Source organism: Cololabis saira, chromosome 15 (assembly GCF_033807715.1).
Source record: "Cololabis saira isolate AMF1-May2022 chromosome 15, fColSai1.1, whole genome shotgun sequence".
Classification (NCBI taxonomy): Eukaryota; Metazoa; Chordata; class Actinopteri; order Beloniformes; family Belonidae; genus Cololabis; species Cololabis saira.
In genome coordinates, this window is record NC_084601.1 from 15,964,463 (window position 1) to 15,970,744 (window position 6,282).

Below are 6,282 nucleotides of genomic sequence, written 5' to 3' on the forward strand. Positions count from 1 at the left end.
AATATAAATAATATTGCAGGGCTGCTTCTCTGCATCAAGTATGGTTTTAATATTATAGACTGTGTCATGTATATGACCTCTGGAATAGAGCATACATTCAACAATGTTGAAGTTTTATGACACAGCTTTGGTTTAAATACATTCTATTTACCGTATATGAAATTTGTTTAGGAAATGCAAAAATACTAATTTCTTTGTTTCTTAAAGGAGCTTGAGGCAGGATTGAGGCAGGATTTAAGAAAAAAAATTGTAAACGTTTTAAGTTTTCTAGTAATAAGGTCAGATGAAGCGTTCCAAACCAAAAAGAATGAGCCCTCGAGTCTAGTGTATCTCTCCATTGCCTTGAACAGGCTGTGTGCTGCAAAATGTGCTGCAGTGCTGGGGCCGAGTTTCCCGCGCTGCCCTGCGGATGTGTCAAATGACGCTGCATGCGCGTTTCTCCCCGTTCTCCCGTGCCGGCTTCGCTGTTGACTGCAGTACCCCCGACAGCCGTCGTGGTCAAGGGTGGCGCTAGAGAGTCTCATTTCTTAAAAGGAGCCTCATGCTCCTTTAATGGTTAGTGACACAAAAGATGGGTTGATATGTGTTTACTCTGATCTATATTCAGGTGCCTGAATATCCATATAGAGGCGTTTCAGTCAGTACGTTTACATGCAGCAGTTCAATCGGGTTTCTGATCGTTTAAGACATCGTTCGGACTTTTAAACTGCATGTAAACACCTCAACCCGATCCACTTCGGACCTATTTCGGGCCTATGTCGGACATTTAGTAATCGGGTTGCAGCACCTAGATAACCCGTTTGCAGTCGGAATGTTAACGCCAGATATACGGGGGATCGGATATTGCAGTCTGCGCATGCTCGAGAATTTCCTCTGGGGGGGGTTCACCCGGAAGTGAAAGGAGGACGGAGGCTCCGGACCATGAATCTATAATATTAACTGGATGGGAAATTGAAAATGGCCGCCCATTCATTTCAATGCATTTTGCTCAGCGCCGCATACGCCGGAAAAATCTCTGACTTCCGGGTTTACTTCCGCATACACTGGCCCATAGAGCATGCGCAGTTGAGTCACCTCCCATGATGCTCTGGGGCCTCCCATCATGCCCCGGGGCAATGACGCGAGTATTATTATATTATGTATTAATATAATATATTAATTAATGTATATTATTACATGTATCGTATTACATATAGTATGAATGTATTAATATAATATAATTACATAATATATATTAATATAAAACATCCGTGGAATGCACGGACACGGCTGTGACGTCAGCCGTGACGCCCAGAAAGAGACTTTTCTTGGACTTTTCTGGCCGCTATTAAACATTTTTGACGGATATAAAGTCCATGTCTTAAAAATATAGAATACAAAGATTAGTAATTAACGGTGATTACAGCTGGAGCTGTCCTGTGAACAGTTTTAGAGGCTTCTCTTTTACTATTGCGGTCTATGGGAAAAAAGCTTTCTGGGCCCCATGGAGAAGGGTATGGCTGCAGACCCGGAGGCAGCAGATCTGAGCAGCAGATCTGAACCGCAGTTCTAGACGTGACAGAGCCCCCTACTGGATTACTTTATAACTGCAACTAAATCAACAGTTCAGATCGAGACTTCTCGTTTTTTTCCGGCAGCGTGCTGTTTTCTCCTTTTCTCAAGATGGATGACGACCGGAGTGTGAGTATTACCGTGAATCACATTTTTTGTGTATTCTTTTCAAGATATATTGGCACTTAATTGATCTGCAAAAGTGATTTAATCAATCAGTGAAATGCCTAACATGATCCACAAACTATATTGTTAAGTTATATTTGACAGAGAAATTAACGTTAATGACTCTATTTGCCACGATAGTCAGAAAAGTGCGTAGGCTAAAATGTTTTACTTGTGATGTGGATTACATGAGAAAAGCATGAAGGTCCTATTTATATATATATATATATATATATATATATATATATATATATATATATATATATATATATATATACATATACATATATATAAACATGAACTAGCTCCAATTTTATGACTAATTTTGTAGCATGAATACTACTAATACGTGGCACAATTTCTATTGTCTGCAATATATATTTTTCATTTATTATGTGCAATAAGAACATGATCTCTGGTATATTACCAATCATTACCAAGATTAATCTTGTAAATAATGTCATGGTTATTATATTGATTATATATTTTTACTATTATTGTTAGGGTTGTTATTTTTTTCGTCCCAATAATTCATTGTTCATATATTGTTTGTTATTGCTACTCTTCAATCAACTGTGCCGTTGCTGCTGTAACTGTGGATTTCCCCATTGTGGGACAATTGAAGGAATCTTATCTTAACTTATCTTTTTATTCATATTATACATTATGTGTGTTTATATAACTATTCACATTTATATCACTATATAGCCTATATTTAGATATTTTGTGGACAGAAATTTAGCTAATCCAGTGCATAAGATGAAAATGTATATTTGTCCGTTATTAGGTTTTGGCCCAGTTTTGTCTGTAAAACAGTGTAAAAATATTAACTTGGACTAATTGAACACTCTTTTTTAGGTACACATAACAATCCAGAAAGGAAGGGCCTTGCCCCAACTTCACAGATGCACATCATGCTGCAATAACTACCACTGTCCATTCTGCAGCCCTATAGTTTACTACCCCTCCCCGTTGAACAAATGTCAGATACACATGGATCTTCATTTTAACAGAGCTGTTAGCCATGAAGGTAAAGTTTGAAAACATTCTCCCTGTGTGTGTGCATGTAGTGCATGCTGGAACTTCATTGTTGATGCAGGATTTGTATTTTTAAGTGACAATTTGTAATGGAAAACTGATTATATAATCATATTTATATCTGTGCTTATGTTTAAGAATACACCATTCACAGATGTGGACTGGGATGTCGGCCGCAGCTGCATTATCACTGTCCATACTGCAGTTCAACAATAAAACGGAAAGACGATTTTATTAAACATATACATTGGTGCAAGAAGAAACCAGGTTCCAACCCTACAGTCCCACCAACCACCACCACCCCCCTGTCACCAACCACCACCATCACCTCCCTGGCACCATCCACCACCACCCCCCAGGCACCATCCACCACCACCCCCCAGGCACCAACCACCACCATCACCTCCCTGGTGTTGATTGTGATTTGTATTGAGTGTTTTTTCAGCTGTTTTTTTTTCTCTGCAGATCTCCTTAATGTGGGATGTGACTGCACCTGCACTGAATATATATTATATACTGTACATTTCATCAAGATGAGACAATTGTTTACCCCAAGTTATATTGTTAAATAAATGTTATATTGTTCTGTTTGGGAACTTTGGACTTAATACTACCATACTTACCATTTCAGTATATCAAAGTGTTTTTATTTCTTTATTTCTTTTTTTAACAATTACTACAACAAAAGTGAGGACTTGACACCCAAATACACTATGTTGTAGTGGGTTTGATCAATGCTGTTCAAGTTTTGGGGGTAATATATCCCACTAAACGCCACATCTTAGTCCTCTCTGTCAGTGGCAAGACAGTTGTCATCTTCTCTGTCCCAGTCTCTTTTCATATTCACGCAATTGCAACACCTTTATAATTCTGTGCATATAACAGTCCTGCAGAGACATGGTAAAATACCAAGCCTCAATCACGACATTATCTATGTTTATGGTAGCTCAGTGTTTAAATATATATTTATTGTCATTAGGCTAAAAACAAGTAAAGACTAATTTTTTTATATTGCCTCATTCATGATTTAAAGAAATAATTTAAAATTTCACCTTAATTTGATAACAGTCTTAACTGCACCTACTGGTGCTGCCTATGATCTAAATCTCTTGCCACAAAAAAAAGAGCCTACCAGCAAAGACCTATGCTCTACAAATGACATCTGAAATAGTGCTGAATGAGCTACGAATCCCTGCCGTTTACCCTGGAAGTAAGTTCTTTAATTATAAGCTCCATCCTCATTATCAATTAAATCTTCATATATTGAGCCTCATTATCAATTAAATCTTCATATTTAAGCTCCATGCCTCATTATCAATTAAATCTTCATATATTTATTAAGGTGGAACGCTGATTTAGTTGCAGTGCAGTTCTACTAGTTGCATTTCTACAGTCATCCAGTAGGGGGCTCTGTGACGTCTAGAACTGCGGTTCAGATCTGCTGCTCAGATCTGCTGCCTCCGGGTCTGCAGCCATATACTATTGGCCCCATGGGATTTTTTGTTGCAGTACCGCGGCTGGCCACTGGGAAAAATCGGCGTGCCTTCTGACTGCGAGACCCGGGGGCTGCTCCGGACACCGGAGCAGATCAAATAAAGGTGAGTTGCTAACTTAGTTGCTAAAACTTGTTGCCTTTGTTCAAAGAATGTTTTGTTCTGTATGTTCTGTAATGTTATGCACGTCGCTTTGGATAAAAGCATCTGCTAAATAACGATTTACCTGTACATTTAAATTTAACCCTCTAGCGTGCGGGGGGGGGTTATTCAATGTAACTTATGCTCATGTTATGTTTGACTACCGATAGCACATTACATCAATTATAACCTAATTCTGTGTTAAATGTGTTATTATCCAACTGCGTTCCAACTTTACAGTACTTTTTTGGGCATTAATGTCTGACTTTAATGAAAATGCGTTTATATATTAACACACTGATCAGGTTTAATCAGAATACTGATTTAAAACCAATCACAGCTTCCCTGGGTCAAAATGAACCCGGTGTGACTGTTTATAAATCAAAGTAGCCTACCTAAAACACAGTTTAATGAAAGTAGTCATGATTATATTTGCAAAGAACATAATATGGAACCAATAATGTGATTATTCTGACAACTAGACAACAGAAATCCATATGTCTGACATAAAATGAATAAGATATAAATCATATTTGAATGCCAAAGCAGAAGTTTTGTTACTGATGATGATGGTGTCTGATGGAAGCATGGACTGTAAATATGAACAAAGCATAAGTTGCGTGACACGTGGGCTTCCTAAAGAGCTGTTTTGAAGCCTCTTTTTCCTCGTACCGCCATGTTGCCCGGGAGGCCGGTGGGAATTCATCCGTTTCAGTCTTGAAATCAAAAATGACAGCTGCATTTAGGTGATGCTGCGTCAGTGAAACTGCTGATTACTTCATTTAGCTTTGTAGCATGATGATGACTGATGAGGTAAAATAATATGTGTTAATGGCTAACCACTGGCTGAGTCCAGGCGCCAGCAGGCCTGGGGCCGGAGAGCTTCAAATGGGAACCTCCTGCAGTCATTAAGGCTTCTAAGACTCCCACAAACTCTAACAGCACATAGCAGACACAAAGACCAACGCAAACAAATGCATTATTTCAAATTTGTCCTCCAATCCAATCAATTGAAATAATATATTTGTCTGTGTTTACCTTTTGTGAGCCTGTTCGTTGTTGTCACATCCACTTGTGCAGGTCAGTGATGGGGCTAAAGAACCTCACAAAGCTGCGTCCTACTCACTAATCGTGCACGACACAGTGCAGTCAGTTCATCCCACAGTACATTGTGAATATTGCTCAACTGATATGTTACAATTCATCTGTTTGTCAGCAGTGACATTTTATTTTATTTATTAATTATTAATAGTGTACAGCACTCCTTTCTGTGGAATAATGCACCATAATACTGAGTGGGAAGTGATTAAGACACAGCCAGAGCTTCTTCATTTTGTTTTTATTTTTTCTTAACTTATAAAAAAAATAAATAACAGTTGCTGGTGTCGTATCTCCATCCCCAATATCCAAAGTCACCCTTCAAGCTTCTGGTGAACCTTGACAGCCCATGTTTTTGATAAAGTAAAACTGTAATACAGCATTTTAGCTGAGTAAAAGCATCATGGCCTCATTGTTTACTGAATAATCTGCGTTTGCAGCACGCTCGCACGGCTCTCCTTTCAGCTGTCTTCAACAGCAAGAGGAAGAAGACAGGAGAAGGTCTTGGGAAAGGTCTTTCCAGGGCTTGGCCTCTTGTAGTTAATCAGACTCTATCCCCAGGCTGCTTGTTCAGTCGAAGCCTTTGCCTCAGTCCGAGTGTAGGCGAAGACGTGTTCGGGACATAAACTTCTGTTGACAAACGCTGTTGTTACCCCTGGCAAACAGACACGGGTGCTTGCACAAAGCTCGCGGACACTCAGTCATGCAGAAAGACAACAATATTACTGGTGTCGTCCTCCTATTCTTTTTTTTTTTCATGCCACTTTTTCTTTGAACCTAAAGATCCAGTGACTTT

The 6,282-nt window shown here is 39.0% G+C and overlaps 1 long non-coding RNA gene across 1 annotated transcript; it reads left to right on the forward strand.

Annotated features, from left to right (window-relative positions):
- The first annotated feature begins 1,492 nt into the window (after nt 1–1,492).
- Nucleotides 1,493–3,106, forward strand: LOC133461142 (uncharacterized). The gene is made up of 3 exons (XR_009784170.1): nt 1,493–1,680; nt 2,575–2,746; nt 2,893–3,106. It is a non-coding gene; the product is annotated as an uncharacterized LOC133461142 (long non-coding RNA).
- The last annotated feature ends 3,176 nt before the right edge of the window (nt 3,107–6,282 follow it).